The following is a 21,271-nucleotide window of genomic DNA, read 5'->3' as shown; positions in this document are numbered from 1 at the left end:
CAATCCACTCTATCCTAACCACAGGGTCACAGGGGTCTGCTGGAGCCAATCTCAGCCAACACAAGGCACAAGGCAGGAAACAAACCCCAGGCAGGGCACCAGCCCACCGTAGAAGCTTGACTAACTAATATTATTTTACTAATCCTTGGAATCATAGGCAGACCGGCATCTTGTGATCTTTATGTGCATTCTGGCTTTTAAGTAATGATAAGTTTAGATAAGTAAGTCAGACATTGGCCATTTAAGGTGTTATATATTAAAAGGAAGATTTTGAAATTTGTCCTAAACTTAACCAGGAGCCAATGTAAGGGTTTAAGAACTGGAGTTATGCTTTTGGATTTTCTTGTTTTTGAAATAATTCTTGCATCAGCACTTTGAATTAATTGAAAGCTGTGTAAAGAACAATTTGAGCACCCAGTGAACACTGCATTGTAGTAATCCTGTTTAGGATTGTTTCCTATGTCCAGTGATATCAATACAGGCTATGCATCTCTGAAACGGATTAAAGAAGTTTGAAACTGTTACTGTATATTATGTTGTGTTATATTGCGATTAGAGGTCCTTGGTGAAGTGTGGTTTCAAATAAATAATCAAATCCTAGAGAGTACAGGCTCCCATTGGATGTGGGTGTGTGCATGACATTGCTCGCTCCGGGGCTGATTGGAATACTTGGCTAATTGCCCACTCACGCACAAATGTGAACGGATTGGTCAGGTGCTTCATTCACACCTTAGCGTGAGTGGAGGACAATACCAGCACCTAATCAGGCAGTATAAAGGGAACCTGCATGGCAGTGTGGAGAGAACAAAAAAGATCAGAAAAAGATCAAGGGATCAATGAAGAAAAAAAGATCACTGAAAAAAATATAAAAGAAGATCAGATCTAAGAGAGAACGGGAAGAAGGTATAGGCAGGAGGTTGAGAAGCCCATGTTGATATGATGATAGGAAGCAGGTGGTCAGCAGTATGTCCCAAGGAAGCAAGGGACAGGCCTGCGGCTTGAGTGCTAGGCTCCTTAAAACAACTATAGAGAGGGACTGGAGTGGCCACATTGTGCGGCATCTCCTGGATAGAAAGAATAGCTATGGGAGACGTGTGGGGCTAGGAGGAGTGTCCAATGGAGTGTCATATGTTGGAAAAGAGGGAACCTGCAGGGATTTTACTTTTGTTTTTATTAAAACGTTTATTTGGATGTTAGCCTCCACCTTTGACACTTCTTTTAGTTGATCATTTATTTATTGAAGATCTGCTGTTTTACAGTGCACTTTTGAAAACTTTTTGCTGTATTTTAATGAAATCACTTGACACCTTTGCACCAACCCCTTGAGAGATGTATATTTCCTCATACACCCAGCTCACCCTGGTTCATGACTATTAATGGTTCCGGGTTCAAGAGGCTCCTGGAAGCAACCAGATAGAGAGGAACCAACACGGACCATCATATATATCAATTATACATTATGTGCCAGCCAGAGTGTGTTCCCTCCCATAAGATCATTTTCCCATTTTTGCCTTCTTTGGTGATTCTGTGAGCCTCTTTTGAAGTGATGTTACTTGGATCTCATTTTATTAATCATTGATATTATTATGCTATACCTATATTGTTAAACTGATTTGATAGAACACATTATGAATATTGATAGGCCAAAGAAATTCAGCTTTAATATGAGTTTTAACATGACAACTTTTATTTTTGTGCAGTGAAGTACATTTTCTCTAGAGCTGGTTTCTGTTTTGTACATAGTGCTGTCTGGAAAGGTGATCCTGTATTCAAGTTTCATTAATCAAAGTAAGTTTATAGATTTTTTGGGTTATTATTGCAACATATAATAAATTTTGCTGAGAAAATAGATCTCCTTGAGCCAAACACTCAGAAGAATATGAAAAATGTGCACATATCATGTTGAAGATGTTCACTGAACAACATGGTATAGTTCAAACTTCCTACCACTGAAGAACACTAAGAATGTATTATTGTGGCATACAGAAGTGTCCTCTTGTTTTTATATACCAGCAGGCTAACGCACAGCAGTCTGAGATAATAACACATAATAAATGCTAAGAAAGAAGAAAACTCTGTTCGAAAATACAAAATGACCTTTGTCCTTTCCATTATAAATCTATCAAATTTGATCAATATTGAAAAACAAGAACATAATTAATTAAAATCCTTGTATGTACATGACTGAATATCTTCTAAATTAAACAAAATTGACAGTTTCTCAAAATCTGATAACCCCTAGGGATCATGCAAGCTCATTTCTACACCGGGCCCATTAAGAATTGCCAAATAACCTAAACTGTACATCTTTAGGGATGTGAAAGAAAAATGTGAGAAACTGAAGAAAAGCACACAGGAAAATATACAGGCTCTATATTAGCAAAAAAAGAAAAAAGAAGATGATTCAGATTCATGACTTTGGATCTATTATGTAGCAGTGCTAACCACTAACCTAGGAAATCCATTGTTATTTTTGTAAACATAAGACTAAAAGAGAAATAATATTAACTATAAACAAGTTCAGCATTGTATATATTAGGCATAACGGTATGGTTCAAAGGATTAGCTTTCTTAAAAAGATAAATCAACAAATAAAGAAAAACATGAAGTATATCCAGATATTCTTATTTATATATGAGCTCTTGCACTGATACAGAAAACAATATTCCACAAACATGAACACTTTTTTTTTCACATATATATTTTTAAATCCCTGTGTTCACACTTTAGTGAAGACACAGAACAATGTATTGTTCATTTCTAGAAAAAATTCAAAAAATGACCTAAAAAAATTTCTTTCTTTGAATAATTTGTTTTGTGTGCAGTATAGAGCTGAACATTTCAGAAAGTAAAATATGAAAAATGTATACTGTAAATCTGTAAAACATTTAAAATCTCAACACATAATCTTTGCAGTTTTATGTAGGTAACTTGACATCATCTCGGGTGTCATTAGCTGTGGATGTTCTGCAGTGCAGTGAATTCATTTGTCTCTTGCTGTATGCACTGCAAGATACTTTTTAAAACTAGAACTACTGTGGACAATGCCACTGGGAGTTGTGTTTTTAAATTTGTAATTATTTCGTCATTGCATGTGTCAAACTTTTATGACTTTTTCTAACGGTCTATGTTGCTGTTGTTGATTTAATAAACTTTTCATTGTTAGTATTCTGTATCGCATATTGATGCCCACAACAAGGGTAAATTTCAATTTGTTTAAAACTGATATGTCATTATGATAAAACTAATCAACTGATACCCATTTTTGTCAGTTTGTTAAAAACATTTTAAGCATAATTGTTAATAAGGCGGCATCTTAGTAATTAAGGAGGACTCAAACATATGCACTAAGTAATTCTATGTTGTGAAAAACATAGCCTGGTATGCCATTTCTTCTATTTTTTTCCCACTTTCTCATCTCACCATGGCTTTGCATTTTCATGTTCTTTTTACACTTTAAAATCTTCTTCGGGATGGCACAGTGGTGAAGTTTCAGTATTCTTGAATGAAATCCTGTCTTCTTTTACTGTCTGTTGGGGTTTTGCATATATTCTCTGCATCTACATAGGATTTCCCTCCTGGTACTTTAGATTTCATACCACATCATAGGTTAATTGGCAGCTCTAAAATGTCTTTGAATGGGTGTGTGTATATGAGTGAAGCATGCAATAAGGTGACACGTTTTTTAGAGCTTCATCCTAATTTCTATCTACTTGAGCGAGGGTAGCACCAGCCCTGCCTGGAGTAAGCATATTTGAGAATGTTTTGTTACTGTATATTTTCCTTTAGCTTCTTCTATAATCTGCATCTATCACCAATTTATCTGCCTATTTAGGTTTGTGCTCATACAGACATCCCTTCTGACATTCCTTTGATAAACATGTAGTTGCTGAGTGCCACACCAAAATGTATATGCATTATATTTGTATTTGCATCTTGCCTGTGATAAAGTATATGAAGCCATTATTGGGCTCACCTCTTATTTATTGTTAGCAGAATCCTACTCCACACAAAATTCTCAATTAAAGGAGAAACTGAACTTGAACTGGTTCATAGCTGTGACAACTGGGATTATTTGTTGGCTTCTTGTCGAGATGTAGATTGCAAGAAGGGATTCAGTTATTCTAGGATGATTGCTAACCCAGCCATAAAATGCTTGATTTATCCAAGGTCAGTATGTTTTATATTTGCACAAAGGGTGGTCTACAAAAATGAAGTAGAAGGAAGAGGGAAACACTTTTGTAAGTTTTTGTTAAGTATTAAATCAATGTCTTAATTTAGTATATAATCTTAATTGAGTACAACTTAATTGTGAAAGGTGTCACAGGAAGCTGGAGCTGGGACCCAGCCGGGACGCCCAGAAGGACCAGAGGAGGGCTTACGCCTCCTCCAGACCACGAGGGGGCGACCACCCTGATGGCTTTGGGGACCACGGAAACTAAGCTTGGAAGCTCAACCCTATAGGGGCCCATGGTTACTGCCAGGGGGCACCCCAATACCTGAGGAGCCCTGGCCCTCAGCACTTCCGGGTGCGCAGCCAGTATTTCCGCCACACTGGGGAGTGCCGGCGGAAGCTAATCCAGAGGCACCTGGAGCACGTCTGTATAAATAGGGCAACCTTCCTCCATTCGGGGTCTGGAGTCGGGAGAGGAGAAGGACAGAGCTTGGGAGGAGAAGAAAGGAGGCGGCCTGAAGACAGTGAGGCATTGTATTGAGGCCTGGACTTTTTGGGGGAGTTTTGGGGTTGTGGTGCACTTGTGTAAATATTAGTGATGTCTAATAAACGTGTGGAGGGTGATTATACAATGTCTGCCTGTCTGTGTCCGGGCCATACTCCACAAAGGATATTAGGGAACTTTAGTGTTTAATAATGTTTGATGCTAATAATCTTCTATTCTTGTCCGAGTATCAGTCACACTACCCAGAAAAAGAAGTTTCTATGGCCATGACCTTCTGTATTTTTAACTAGGTTCTCATGCTCATCAGGTATACCTGAATAGAAAAGTTATTCATTTTCTTTGTAATAAAAACTCATACAGTATATAAAGGATGTACTTTTCAATTGAATTGTCTCTAAACTACACAAACTGCCTAAGATAACTTCAACATATGTCTGCAAGCAACATATTTTAATTGTGATCTTTTTCCTTGATGCAGTCATAAAGTCACTTCACATGAGAATTTGATTGTTTCAAAGAAGTATCTTTTTTGGATTTGAATCCAATTGCTTGAAGCTTCAAAACAGTGCATCTAACTGTTTTTTTTCACAAACAGTAACAGAATTCTGGCAATTTACTTTGGCCAATGACATAGCTTGGCAAAGGCAGTGTCTCAGTGTTGTTCCACATAGGCTCCTTCTTTACAGCACACACCATATGCATGTGAATTTTTTTATTACCAGTACTGCTGGGGAAAGAGATTATTTTAGATTTTGAGTCTGACAATATTCACTATAAACTGTTCCTTTATAATGATATATTTTAAAGTAACGTTTGTGTGCTGCTTTATATAATGAAATGTTGCGGTGATTAACAGCAAACTCTAAACCCAAATTAAAGACAAGGATTCCCTATATAAATACAATCTTTACGATAACAAAATAATAACAGAAGTGTACAAAGTTAGGGGATAAGGATACAGAAATGATGAGGACAAAGTAATAACCCTTAAAGCACTCTAAGCCATAACTACACAAAAGTGAGTCCCTCTCCATGAGGTATTGTGGCTGGCCTGCCTTGCCACACATATTGTGGCAAAAGGCGCTATATAGGCGTTGACATGACACTGACTGACAACACAGGCACAGGTAAAAAAAAAAAAGATTTTGTTGTTGTCTTCAGCCATGGGGGCACATCTTCCCCGTGTCCCACAGGCCTTACACAGTCCCAAAAACATACCAAAATAAAAACACCCAAAAACACACTCTTCTTCTTCCTCCTGCACTCCTCCCAGGCAGCTTTGTCCTCCTCTTCCCGACTCTGGCACACCTTTTATAGCCCACCCAGAAGTGCTCCAGGTGGGTCTGGCATCATTATAGTCCACTTGGGCTCAGAAAGCTGGTGATGGCCACTGAGCCCAACAAGGATGAACTCCGGTGTTCCACAATTGTGTCCCAGATGTAACCTGGGGGGCTGCCACCAAGTGATCCTGGGGACGTAGTGTGCACCCCATGGCTGCTCCCCCGCATCCAGTGTCAAAGGGACGTTCCGGCCATCCGTCACAATATACATGTTTATCCCTTTCAACTCTCTCCTTTTCTGTTTCTCATTTATTTCGCTTCTTCTCCTCCTACAAGTTGTACAATTGCCACCACTAGCTTTCCTGAATTGAAGTACACCTGGTATACAGTCAGAAGTGTTCTTGAAGTCCCTACATTAATACACAATTCTAGGGCATAGTGCCCCCTAACAATGGTAGTCTGTTGCCATAACTGCCACTTAGACATCCTATAGCCTGATTCTGGTCCTACACTATGGCTTTTCATGGATCTCTAAACTAACTTGTTTGGCCCTGGCCCAGGGACCAAAAGTTAAGGGCGTTCCTCATGAAAATTAAACCACACTTGAAATCACTATTTCTACAGGCCATAGGTTGTGAACTGAATAATAACTTAACTGTGGTGATATTGTTAATGAATCTGCAAGGAGAAAAGCAAAAGGGCAACTTCTGTAATGTTATGTTTGGGATGTGTTATTAATTATTCATTTGGCATGACCTTATACTTGTTTTGTAGTTTTTCCGAGTCAGAGAATCCATTTCTGGCATTTGTTTTTCGATTCTCCAAATAGTTTAAGAGGTATGTATCTTATTGGTAATGTTTTGGCTCCCATCTTAAGTTCCCATGGCTTCCAGTCATTTTTTTCCATCTCTGGCTTTGGAGGTCATGACCTGTTTGTAATCAGTTTAAAAGGTTGGCCATAGGTGCACTTCTTTATTCAGTCTGCAAATTCAAAATCCTTCAAATCTTTTTTACTAAAAATTCTTTCTCGTTTTTGTTGCTCAACAATGACCCTTTACTTCAATGTTTTGACCACAAATTTTGTCTCATGCCCTGGTTTCCTTGAGTTTAATTCATCTCCCGGCTCATGCCTTTTTCTTTTTGATTGTGCATCTCCCAGTTTCTAACAAAAAAAATCTCCTGTCAGTGTGCTGTCAGTACATGTAAAATAACTAATCTATTATTATTTAATATTTCTTCTGTAATTGTGTTTACTGCTGTTTTTTGACCTGGTGATAGGTGTTGTCCCTTTTTGGTTGGCTGAATAAGGATGTTAAACACAGATTACAGTGATGGCTATAACATCGCAAAGTTTTTAAATATTTCAAATATTTCAAGCACCACATGTGTGTGGCAGTAAAATCAGAGGTCACAACTTTCATTCAGCTTTTGAATACAAAAGATGTACAGTATATGCAATAGGTTTTTCCCTATTTGCCAAAACATGTAATACGTGTCATGCTCTTTGTGCTTCTTGCGTACACAATATGTAGGTAGTGTGGTCAAGGCTTTGGACTTTAGGGTTAGTGTTTAGGCCCCTGAGGTTTTGTGCTCAAATCCTGCTACTGACACCGTGTGACCATGAGTAAATCACTTTATCTGCATGTACTCCAACTGGAAAAACAAAAGATTCAATTGTGTCTCAAATGTTGTTAGTCGCCTTGGTAAAGGAAATGGCCTAAAAACAATTCTAATGCAAACAATATATCCATCCATCCATCCATTATCCAACCCGCTATATCCTAACTACAGGGTCACAGGGAATGCAAACTATCATTGTCTAAATATTGCAGTCTGTGAATCTACTCAGCTAGTCAGCTAATACAAGAAAAGATTGGCATTTGGTTGAAACACATTTTTATTTGACTGATTGTAGCTTTGAGGGGATATATGGTTTAAATATAACAAATACATATTGTGTCAAGAATCAACGAAATGTTTACCTCTTTAGTGGGAACCAAGCAACTGAAGATAACATTAAAATTATAAAAACTTCAAACAGACAGTGACCGGGATTGTCAGGATTTCAAATCAGGACACTATTAACGGTTACACCACTACTAAGGCAGTAATATTTGATACTTTTTATACCAATTATTTTTGTTGTGGTTCAGTATTTTTTTTGTAACATGTAACGTAATTCATATTGGGAGGGAGATGTGCATCAGTTGGGGTTTGTTTTTATAATATTGGTCCCTCTTTATTATTTTACTACAATTACTTTTACTTAGGCATACTCTCAGATGATCTGTATTGTATCTGTATTGCAAAACTGACAAAGGAAGAAAACAAAAAAATTTATTTTACAGAAATATTTTTTCGTATCTGTCCATCAATCTAACAAATTCATGTTTTTCAATGCAGAATTACAGGATATTGATGAGTTTATTAATATAGCTTATTGGGGTAGGCATTAATTATAAAAGAAACAAATTCTCTGGAAACCAAAACTTTGTAAGGTCTAGGGTTAGGTAACTTTCCTGAATAAAGTTAACTAGGGAATTGAATCCTATCAGTACTGTTTGCATAGCCTAATGATGATAAATTATTTGCTATCTTTCTCATAAAAAGCTGAAGAGCATTTGTGCAATAAAATTAATTGAGAGTAAAGAAGATAAAATTAACCATGGGATAAATATTAGCTAAAAATTAATTAGATTTTTAGTTTATTTTGCTTATATGATAAAAGTTTTTAATTCATCTGGGTTTTGTTAGACTGCTTGCTTTTTACTGTCAAAAAATGCCTTTATTTTCTGATGTCTTATTGTTGGTTTGTATATGTCTCCTTATTACTGCAGTTCATCTATCCACTAATTAGACACTTCTTAATATAACATAAATGCACATAAACACACACAATTATACTTGTAAGGTTCTAGTTTTGAGTTTATGGATCATTATCCATGCCTAGTTCTAAGTTGTAAATTTGAGAGATTAGCATTAAGCTTCCCACTTTGATAAAAGCAAATGCAGTACAGAGAAATCAATTAAAAATCAGAGATGCCTTTTTGTGCTCAGCCTTAAGGCAACAGCTACAAAAATAAAATCAGTAATTGATGGGGACTTGAATTTTCAAAATAGTTTTGAGTCATTTATTAAGAAGTTTGTAGTTCTATTTAATATCTTGGAAATCAGAACGAAAAGACTTTCTGATTAATTGTTAATAATGCTATGCGTCTGAACATTTCAGTTAGTTCACAGCTTCTTATATTACTGCATTTGCATAATAATGCTTTAAGAATAGTAATGTAATGAATGTCTCGATGCATGCTCAATAATCCAAGTAAGGAAATTTCAGAAAGTTAATTCTGTTCATCTGGACATAGTTTTTTTCCGATACATTTCATCACTCATCCAAGTGACTTCCTCAGTCTCAGTTGACTGAAGGTTTTTCCAACCTTATAAACAGTACCTTGGCCTAATGACCCAACTAGCACCATTGACTAACAATGGACCGTGTGATCAATGTTATGCAAATTGGTCCTGGCCGCTGTCCTCAACCCATTGGTAGACAGCTCAAAACACCATATTCAGAACACTTTGGATTTTGTGGAGAAGGTGAGAGATGTCATTATGGAGGCATGGTCTCGTATGATGTGACATCTCTATTCACTTGCGTTCCAGTTACGGAAGCAGGTGAGGTGGTCCGTAAGAGATTACAGCGTGACCCCACACTCAGAAAAAGGACCACTTTCAGCAGCAAACCAAGTGCGTCTGCTTTTGGAACCTTGTCTTCAATCCACATATTTCATGTACAAAGGCCAGTACTACAGGCAGAAACATGGGTGCGCAATGGGTTACTCAGTTTCACCTATTGTGGCCAATCTGTATATGGAAGAAGTGGACATAAGGGCGCTATTATCCTATCCTGGAACACCACTGAGCCATTGGTTCAGGTACGTGGATGACACCTGGGTGAAAATCAAATCTCAGGAGGTACCACAATTCACTGACCACATCAACTCAGTGGACAAACACATCAAGTTCACCAGGGAGGACATGAAACATGACAGGCTATCTTTCTTAGCTTTCTCATCAGCAATGTGGGACATTTGAAAGTTGATGTGTACCATAAACCAGCACATACAGATCAGTATTTGAGGTTTGACTCTCACCATCTGCTACAGCACAAAATAGGTGTCATCAGGACTACAACACAGAGCAAAAACCACTCCTCCCAGAATTATGCCTCTATGAATATGCAAATCAATATAAATCGCCCTTAAGCTCAGCCTTCTGTGAAAAGACAATGGGAAAAGCACGGGGGAAAATACAGTATAAGAATTTCAGCGAATACCAAGGCAAATGAAAAGCATACTATTTGTTGATTTAAACAGTAGTATAATCAACAAAAAGAAGTTGATCGAGTGACATAGTGTGTCGGAGAAACTCGAAAGCTCATGTTCACAAAGTTGCACAGTGCCCAAAATAAAAAAAAGTCACATATCAAAGTCATAGTGAAAAGGAGAGTTGTAGCTCACCGTCTGAGCTTATTAGGGTACAGACAAAAAAATAGACAAACAGTGTGAAAAAAGCACAAATTTCAACTTTAATCTCGAAATTTCCACTTTAATCATGTAGTTTATTTTGTCATTAAAGTAGAACATCATAAACTTCATCTTAAAATCATTTAATTTACTAATTTCTCAAATCCCATCGTAACTAAAGTAACATGTTAAATGCTTTGTTTTGTATTTGATCTTCAATGTGCTCTAAGTGTGTGAATCAGTACACGCTTCCATTGTTTCTCTTTCTCCGACAGGACACAGAATCCATTACACTCGTGATATTACAGGTCTCTGAATAATTAAAATACTGAGATGTATACGTGGTATTTTTTTCATGATGATTGGAATGAAAGCATGTTATTAAACATGGAAACACAATGGCGCAGAGATTGTTCATGTCTCACACAAGATGCTGCTGTGCCATGTGCGACCTTCGATGAAATCATTTTTTGTAGCAGTACTGTCTCTTTCAAATGTACTAACTTTCAATTCCTGTCCTTACTGTTCTTTCCCCAAATACCCAATCGCCACACAATCATCTCTATAATAGACGTTAAGCCATCTGTAAGCTTACAATGACGATTCTTCAAAACTTTTAAGGAACATTGAAATATCTTCATAGTGGGTGTTTAATTATTCTATCCATGTATCCTTCCAGTGTCGCACCAGCCTCAGCAAATATACAGCGCAAGGTAGGAATAATACGTGAACTTGCTAGCGCTGCGGAACCGTGTCCTTACATGTTTAATTATTAACAATACAGATTATTTAAATGAAGTTAAAGTTTTATCTGTATAATATAATCAACATATTTTGCTGCATTTCATCTTACAAATGATACCGTCATCATATGTAAATACGCTTTATAAAGTGGCACAGGTTGTGCAATATTATAACTGTAGTGCAAGTTTACAGTGAGGTAATTGTACTTATAAGTACAAACAGTTTTACAAGGAGCAATTGATTGAGTGCGTTTATAGTTCTTGGAATGAAACTATTTCTGAACCGCGAGGTCCGTACAGGAAAGGCTTTGAAATGTTTTGCCATGGCTGAGGCAGCGTGGGCTTGATTCTGTAATACCGATAATTCTCTTTCCGATCAGCTACTGCTCTGATTCATCACTCAGATACAGTAATGTAAATACTCCAAGTGGTGCAGTGAGAGTAATATGGAAAAAGATGATCCGCTGTGGCAATCCTTAAAGGTAGCAGCTGAAAGAAGAAAAAAGAAGAAGAAGATGGCGCAGTGAGAGTAACAATGCTAAAGCAGTTATGGTATTTGGAATACTATGGCTATTCCCTGGACCATTATATTGTTACAAGTTAATTACAATCAGATGCATTACACTAATCAACAATATGCGTTAGTTTCAGTGTATTTATAAAGCCGCGTCAATAAAAAAAAAGGAGTAACCACACAGGAACAGTAGCACTGCTTTGACGCTGGGTGCCACCAGTCTGCAAAACCGAGCGGAAAACTTGCGTACGACAGGGTATCAGGTACCGTGGAAAAATGTGTGGCTTTACGCCAAGTGTAAGTTTTATACATCGCCATTTGAACGTGGAAACATTCTTACGCAATATTTCTGTGCACACGCACCGTTTATACATGAGGCCCCAAGTCTCAGTGGCTTTCAAACCACAAAACACAATATGGCAAAAATTGGTTCACCCCAAGGATCGGGTGCCCTGGCACAGACAGAGTAATATAGTTTACGCAGTTAAGTGCCAAGAGGATTGCTGTGAATCATACATTGGGGAAACCAAATAAACCCTGGGTGAAGCGGATGGCACAACACAGAAGAGCTACCTCTTCAGGCTAGGACTCCGCAGTCTATTTACATCTACAGGGCAGTGGTCACTCTTTCAGTGACGAAGATGTGCACATCCTGGACAGGGAGGAATGCTGGTTTCAGCGAGAAGTCAACCGAGGAGGGGGCCTAAGGGTACATCTTTCACTATCTTATAATGTGGTGATTGCAGCCATTCCCCAACTCTCTGTAAATGGTAATCATGACCATTGATCAATGGACAATTTGCATATCATTGATCACACGGCCCATTGTTAGTCAATGGTGCTAGTTCGAGCATTAGGCCAAGGTACTGTTTATAAGGTTGGAGAAACCTGCAGTCAACTGAGATCGGAAAAAGACTATGAGATCGGAAAAAAACTATGTCCAGATGAACAGAATCAACTTTCTAGAATAATGTAATGAATCTTGGCCGGTGGCCACGGTAGCAATCCATCATACTATATTAAAGAATGACTTTAGTAATCCTTATCCTGCACACATATCTTCATCTACTGACATATGTTTTCTCAAACTACTGTTACCTGTTCAAGGATTTTTGGCTCTGGAGCAGCAGTGGTGAAGCGCAAGAGACATACCTGTCCTGCATGGGAAGAACATGTATCATGGAGCACTGTTACTCACACAGTCTCCTGCATCTATCCTTCTACTTTATGAAGTAGCTGATTCCATAGAACAGTGAGAGGACTAGAAGGGAGACCAGTTTACCATAAGACTCAAACATCTGAATACAAATCCACATTCACTTATGAAGGACCAATTTACAGTCATCAGTCAACTTAAACAGGCACATGCTGGCATGTGTGAGGGAAACTAAAGATGGGGGAAAAACAGACACTAATAGATAATGTCCAGGAAAGAATTTTATCCACAACTCTGGTTAGTAGGAAGCTGGAAAACTATGACAACAGCAGGTTTTTAAAAAATTTTTTTTACTAAATGGCAAATCTCGAAAAATACGATGAGAATACTAAAGACCTCTGCCTCAATAGGCTGGAATTACACTTTCACTGGATCACACAGGACTTTGTTGTTATATTTGAAACATATTTAACCTTTAGCTAACATATTTTAAACACTTTCTAAAATTTGCTTTTTCCATATTAAAAGTACTGGGAAATAAAAATATTTTCTTAAATTACTGGATTTGAGAATGCGACTTTTTTTCATTGGTTACAGCATGAATGATTATTGTAATGCTTTATTGTCAGCCAATTCAAATCATCTACTTTCTGCTCTACAGTTAAATCAAAATGTGTCAATAAAGATCATAGCTAGAACAAAAGAGTCCAAATATATACCTCTTGTTCTTAAGTCATAACAGGGTCCTACTGCTACGTTTATCAACAATATTTTAAAATCCCTCTTTACCACATAAACCCATATATGGCCTAGCTGCTCAAAGTTTTACAGAATTTATTACTACCTACACTCCAGAGTGTTCACTGCAATCACAAGATGCAGGTCTCCTAAAAAGTCCATGGTTTAATAAAACTGCTGTAGGAGGTTAAGATTTTAGCTATAGGTCACACAAACTGTGACATAATTTACTTCATACTACTCAGAGAAAATCTAGAGAACATATAAACTCCACACAGATCAGCCCTAGTCTCCAGAGGCTTTTAGACAACTGCACTAACCACTGCACCATCAAAATATATTTTAGTTAGCTTATTTCTTCTTTTGCTTGTCAAATCCAAGCTACTCAGCTGGACTACATATTCCATACAAAATGGTGCCAAAAATTCTTCTTCTTTTGGCTTCTCCTGTTAGGGGTTGCCACAGCGGATCATCTTCTTCCATATCTTTCTGTCCTCTGCATGTTGCTCTTTTACACCCACCACTTGCATGTCCTCTCTCACCACATCCATAAACCTCCTCTTAGGCCTTCCTCTTTTCCTCCTATCTGGCAGCTCTATACTTAACATCCTTCTCCCAATATACTCAGTATCTCTCCTCTGCACATGTCCAAACCAACACAATCTCTCCTCTTTGACTTTGTCTCCCAACTGTCCAACTTGAGCTGACCCTCACACAAATTACAATGACAAACAAGTGAAATGTCTTGAAAATAATTTTTTAGATCTCTTTGCAAAAACAAATTGAAAATTCTCTACTTTTCTATATTTTTAAGTAAATGTTAATACCTAAAATTATTTTTAGAAAATATAGAAAGATATTTATAATGAGAACTCATTCACAGTATCTGCTATATATATTCCTAATATTATGTTTCAGATTCCTTGCAACTCTTGAAAGTTCATTATGTGCACCAATGTAATTGAATAATAAATCTTTAATGTCATTTATTAATTACGGTAGATAGCAGAAAATGTCACAATTAAAGTCAATAATATCTATTATACCTGCCTGACAAGACAGCATGAAGAAGTGATTATGTGCTAATTTTTGGTACCAACAAAAGTTTTACATTTGTATGTCACTTGCCTTATAAATTGACAGGCAAATAAATGTTGACATTTTCAAAATATGCACCTACTCTAGCATCCTCATTACAGTTCTTTATTGTTCTGTGAAAATGTGTGTATATAACACTAACTTATATTCATGAAATAATTAATATAAACACATTAGCTTCAAAAGAAAATTGAACTCTATACCTATATTAAAATTCATTTTCTTAATTTTTTTCTTAATTAGTAAAAAGAACAAAGTAAGTTTCAAACAAAAGAAAAAGAGGTGCTTACATTTATATTCAGACTCTTGGACTTTTTTACCTATTGTTATGTTTCAATAAGGAATTTTAGTTATTAATGGGCATTTTTTCCGTTGATCAGCAAAAAAATGTATAATTAATGTTGCAATGTTAGCTTGTCTATTACACATAAAAATTGTCAGCATCTTTTAAGTAAAAGTTGCATTTAAAAACTTGCAGACAAAAACAAACCTATTTTCGTCAGTTGACCTACCCACAAATTGGCCATTATATTAGTAAATGCGTGGTCATACAGTCCCATTTACGTCTTTCGGCCCCTGCTTTTCCATCCTTCAAATATTTGCGGGCTTCAGATGTAAATAATAAATAGGCCTTTCACCAAACAACAACTTTAAATACAAATGGATCTTGGAATTCTTTTACACCCACAATTAAACCTAGAATTTCCCAGCTTTTTTAATATACTGTACAGTTTTACTCCATTTAAATCAAATCTATTGTTTAACAAACAGTGTAGTACTTGCTCCATCGCACTGGCATGCAAAATCTTCACTTCCATTCTTGGTCCCCTGCACACACTTACCAGTTCTACGATGGAGGCAGATAATGCAAATAATACAAGCAAATCATAGATAAAATGTCAATGGGAACTGGGCCATGCATGATACTGTACATATGTACATTTTCCCAACCTGGATGTTGTGTTTGATTTTTCTTACCACTTTTACTTGCTGTAGAAGTGCTTGCAGGTGTTTTGCAGTTTTCTCTCAAGATTATTCCAAATTATGTTTCTTTTAACTTTTATATTTTTCCATAGATTGTGTTGTTGCAAAGTTAATCAGTGAAGCTCAATAGCAGTCCATTAAGGAAGCAAGTGTTACTGTGATAGGAGAGTATGCTCTCTCAAAGCATCTTTCCACAGTCAGACTGATGCCAAGGAGCCTGAAATATATATATATACTTCTCAAAAGAATTAAAGGAACACTTTTTAATCAGAGTATAGTCTAAAGTCAATGAAACTTATGGGATATTAATCTGGTCAGTTAAGTAGCAGAGGGGGTTGTTAATCAGTTTCAGCTGCTGTGGTGTTAATGAAATTAACAACAGATGCACTAGAGGGGCAACAAAGAGATGACCCCCAAAACAGGAATGGTTTAACAGGTGGAGGCCACTGACATTTTTCACTCCTCATCTTTTCTGACTGTTTCTTCACTAGTTTTGCATTTGGCTACAGTCAGTGTCACTACTGGTAGCATGAGGCGATACCTGGACCCTACAGAGGTTGCACAGGTAGTCCAACTTCTCCAGGATGGCACATCAATACGTGTCATTGCCAGAAGGTTTGCTGTGTCTCCCTGCACAGTCTCAAGGGCATGGAGGAGATTCTAGGAGACAAGCAGTTACTCTAGGAGAGCTGGAGAGGGCCATAGAAGGTCCATAACCCATCAGCAGGACCAGTATCTGCTCCTTTGGGCAAGGAGAAACAGGATGAGCACTGCCAGAGCCCTACAAAATGACCTCCAGCAGGCCACTGGTGTGAATGTCTCTGACCAAACAATCAGAAACAGACTTCATGAGGGTTGCCTGAGGGCCCAAATGTCTACTGCGCCCTGTGCTCACTGCACAGCACCGGGAGCTCAATTGGCATTTGCCATAGAATACCAGAATTGGCAGGTCCACCACTGGCGTCCTGTGCTTTTCACAGATGAGAGCAGGTTCACCCTGAGTATATGTGAAAGACGTGAAAGGGTCAGGAGAAGCCGTGGAGAATATTATGCTGCCTGTAACATTGTTTAGCATGACTGGTTTGGTGGTGGGTCAGTGATGATCTTGGAGGCATATCCATGGAGCGACTCACAGACCTCTACAGGCTAGACAACGGCATCTTGACTGCCATTAGGTATCAGGATGAAATCCTTGGACCCATTGTCAGACCCTACGCTGGTGCAGTAGGTCCTGGTTTCCTCTAATGCACGACAATGCCCGGCCTCATGTGGCAAGAGTATGCAGGCAGTACCTGGAGGATGAAGGAATTGAAACAATTGAATGGCCTTCACGATCCCCTGACTTAAACCCAATAGAACATCTGTGGGACATTATGTTTCGGTCCATTAGGCGCCGCCAGGTTGCTCCTCAGACTGTACAACAGCTCAGGGATGCCCTCATACAGATCTGGGAGGAAATGCCACAAGACACCATCCATCGTCTCATTAGGAGCATGCCCTACGTTGTCAAGCATGCATACAAGCTCGTGGGGCCACACAAGATACTGAAAAGCATTTTGAGTAGCAGAAATTAAGTTTTTGAAAAATGGACTAGCCTGCCACATCTTCATTTCACTCTGATTTTAGGGTGTCTACACAATTGAGCCCTCTGTAGGCAGAAAACTTTTATTTCCATTAAAAGACTTGGCATCCTTTTGTTCCTAAGACATTGCCCTGTCGTTATTTGTATAGATATCCAACTTCATATTGAAATTTGATGTATCTAATGTGTTTCTTTAAAGTGTTCCTTTAATTTTTGTGAGCAGTGTATATATATATGTATATATATATATATATATATGTATGTGTATATATATATATGTGGTGGTCGGCTGGGGGCTGTGCCCAGCCACAACTCCTGGAAGGACCAGGACAAGGACTGTGCTTCCCCCAGACCATGAGAGGGCAGCCGCCTTTGTTGGTATGGGGCCTCGGGAATTGAGCATGGAAGTGCCTGAGTGCTTCCGTGTGCTCATGCGGCACTTCCGCCAAACCAGGATTTGCCGCAGGAAGTTCATCAGAGGGCACCTGGAGCACATCCGGGTAGATAAAAAAGAGGTCGCCTCCCTCCAGTCAGCGGCCAGAGTCGGAAGGAAGAGGATGAAGCTCGGAGGAGAGAAGTGGAGGCAGTGTAGACAGGACTTTTGAGAGGCTCAAAATTGGGAGTGTGTGGTGTAAGAACACTGGGTTGTGTGCGGGACTGTGGTCAATGTAAATATTGTAAATAAACATGTGTGTTTTGGGAACTGTTAGTGTCTGCCTGTTGGTGTTTGGGCTGGTTTTCCACTATATATATATAAGTAAGGCAGTGCTGCTAAAAAGTGAGAAAAATATATAAAGAGTTAAAAAATTAATGAGACAAATAATATAAACATACGAAGAACATATTTCTGACAATCATATTTTGATTTTGATGTAATCATAGTTATAATTATAAGGTGTTGAAACAAATGCAATAATCAACACATTTTTTTCCCTACAGTGATACAAGACCGTCAACAATTTCTCAGCTAATTGTCATCATGGGCAAGGGTGTGAATGTATTGCCATGTTAGTTGGCTGGTGAAGTGCTGACATGCATTATCATGGGCACAATTCAATATTACCAAATTTATCTTCTTCATATTTTCATTCTAGGCTATTAAAGGAACATTTTAACTACATTTCAGATTTAGTTATTAATATGAGCAAGCAATATTTAATTTCAGAAATTTATTACTCTAATTTGTGTTAATGAAGTGTTCTGCTTAGAATAATAGGTACAGGAACAACAAATGTATTGCTTAAAATTACTGTATCTTTGTATCTAGATGAGGATCAATTATTTCCAGTATCAATTAGATTTTTAAAAAAACAACATACACAAAGTTTAAAATATTAATCTGCTTTATACAAATTTTACTCTCCTGATGAAGCTATCATCCTTTCAAAAACAAAATCGCCATGCCCTTCTGAGACAAAAATACTACATTACCATTTTAGTGAGGGAACCTCTAACCCCACGACAGAGGTCATCTGTCCTGGGAAAACATGTCACTTTGATTTTTTTCATCTCCTCCGGCTCTGACTGAACTTCCTACGTTTTATTATTTTATGTGCTTCATTCATGTGTGCTCAGAAGATTTTATTCCTGTCATTGAAGTGGACTGTTTTGTTTTCCTAGGGAATTTTATCATTGATATTAATACATTTCTTGCTTTGAAGCTTCACTTACCAAAATACTGTATAGCTTACTTTTCTTTATATTCTCATGAGACCCTGTAATCAACATTGTATTAATCTTAGCACTGAAATATATGAGAAGCACCTTTGAACAAAAGCCTCTTAAGTTATTACTTGAAGTTTGTTTGACTTTTCAGAATTGAAATCCTGTGGTTTCACTCTCCTAAAAAATTCTTAAATTACATGGCTAATTTCAAAAACATGACTACACTTTTTTTTAATTAATCAGTTTTAACAGGTTTAGATATTAACAGGCTGCCCAATGGCACCCATACTTTTTAACACTTAAGAATAACAAGTAAAAAATCATTGAAAATTCCAAGTGAATTATTTAATTTAAATGTGTATATGGCTCACTGCACAATTAGGGGATTGAAAGATCATGCAATATTTAGAGAAAAGGAAAAAAAAAGAAGTGTAAATCAGCCCAAAACATACAATTGTGTAAGTGGTCTGAGATTATGTCAATGAAGCATTCAATAAAAAAATAAACAGAATGGAACTCCTTCTACCTGTCCGGCTTAATTTAGCAACATTTTGCACTTTTTCCCTGGAGAGGTGCTGTGGTCATTTATTTATGAAATCAAAAATCCATGACTGCACTCCTCTTGTTATAAATACCTCCTCTTTCTTTCACTGGATTAGACACACTATGCTAACTCTATGCCAGATGCTTTCAACCTAAATTACACCAACTCTGGACTCACAAGACTAATGTAAAACATCTGTTCACTTTCCAAACTTAGAGTGGCAGAAGATATCTTGGCAACATCACTTGACATTTGACTACACATAAACACAAGATATTCACTCATAATGAGACAACTTACAAGAATATTAATGCTCATGTCTTTAGGCCATGGAGTTAAACTGAAGCACCCAGAAGAGAAGTTTGGACAAAGGATAATTTATAAACTAATTTCATTCAAACAGTGGACATGCTAGGAAATGAATTCAGGTACTTAAATGTTGTGAAAAAAACCTTCCTCCATTTTCATGAAGCCCAAATGAGAATACAGAGAATGCTTTATTTGCACAGAGATATGCACAGATCTCTCAGTCCATGGAGTGAGCAATCAATAATACAATTAATCTGCTTTTATACTTTTTTTAATTACTTTTACCTCATCTAATACATGACGTCATCTGACTCTTGATATGCAGAACTTCATTACCTCTCCCAATCAACTAACAACACCAGTAATTTCTGACTCGAGTTTCCCATTATTCTGAACACCGCTTTGTTAAGAGGGGTGTTCTGTGGATTGTCCTACTGATCTTACAACCGCTTCATGGGAGGGTAGTATGGGCTTTCCCATCAGTTTATCCTCATTTTCTGGAAGGGTGTTTGTTATTCATTCACTGTACCTCATTCTAATCTTGCAAAATTATGTTGGTAGCTTTTCTTAGATGAGGTTTTCCTTATTTTTAATAATTCATTCTGTAATGGCTTCATATATATTGCAAGATTTTTTAACTCTTTTGAGACACTCCCCAAAATGTGATTGACATATTTCTCGAGGGCTGTTTGTTTGTCGCCAAGGCAACTGCAGGTTCACAGCATCCCAGAGGTTTGCAGAACCCATTGTAACACAATGGACACAAAATAGAATGAAAGACGTTACCTTTTTTGTCTGTTCACATCAAATGTCTTCCCCTAGAGGTTTATTAAACAATGCCTATATAGGAGACGCCCCAGACTTCAGCAAACAGTCGACTCTAACTTGGTCCCTCACTGCACTTACCACACCCTCCCTTATCATTGTGGTGTGTCAATAAGTACAGCACACATCCTGTCTAGATCTAGAACCAAGATAACACTTTACAAGACTGTCATTTTCAATGCACAAAGCAAAAAAATGACCACAGAGACAAGAAACACAGTTTGCAGCATTCCATGCAATGCATGCCCAGTGGTATATTTGGGGCAAACATCTAAAAGACTCACAACATGTATACAGGAACATCACAATGCCGTCAGAAAGAAAGACCCATGGTCTCTGATTTACACACATACAAGTTCCACCTGACACACGTTTAACTGGGACACTGTGAAAATAAAATTCAGTGCCAGTACTAAGAGTACCAGAGAGCTGGCAGAATCTTGGCATTCTAATGAAAACACCATTAACAGGCACTTAGACTTGAACCCAGCATATGCAGGCTTAAAAAGAAGAACATCCAAATAATATAAAAGACTGTGTGCTGATGTCTGGGGCATCTTCTTTATAGGCATTGACGAAAAAGATAACATTTTTCATTCCTTTTTGTGTCCATTGAGTTACAATGGGT

Source organism: Polypterus senegalus, chromosome 13, assembly GCF_016835505.1.
Source record: "Polypterus senegalus isolate Bchr_013 chromosome 13, ASM1683550v1, whole genome shotgun sequence".
Taxonomy (NCBI): domain Eukaryota; kingdom Metazoa; phylum Chordata; class Cladistia; order Polypteriformes; family Polypteridae; genus Polypterus; species Polypterus senegalus.
Note: the sequence above shows the minus strand (reverse complement) of the source record.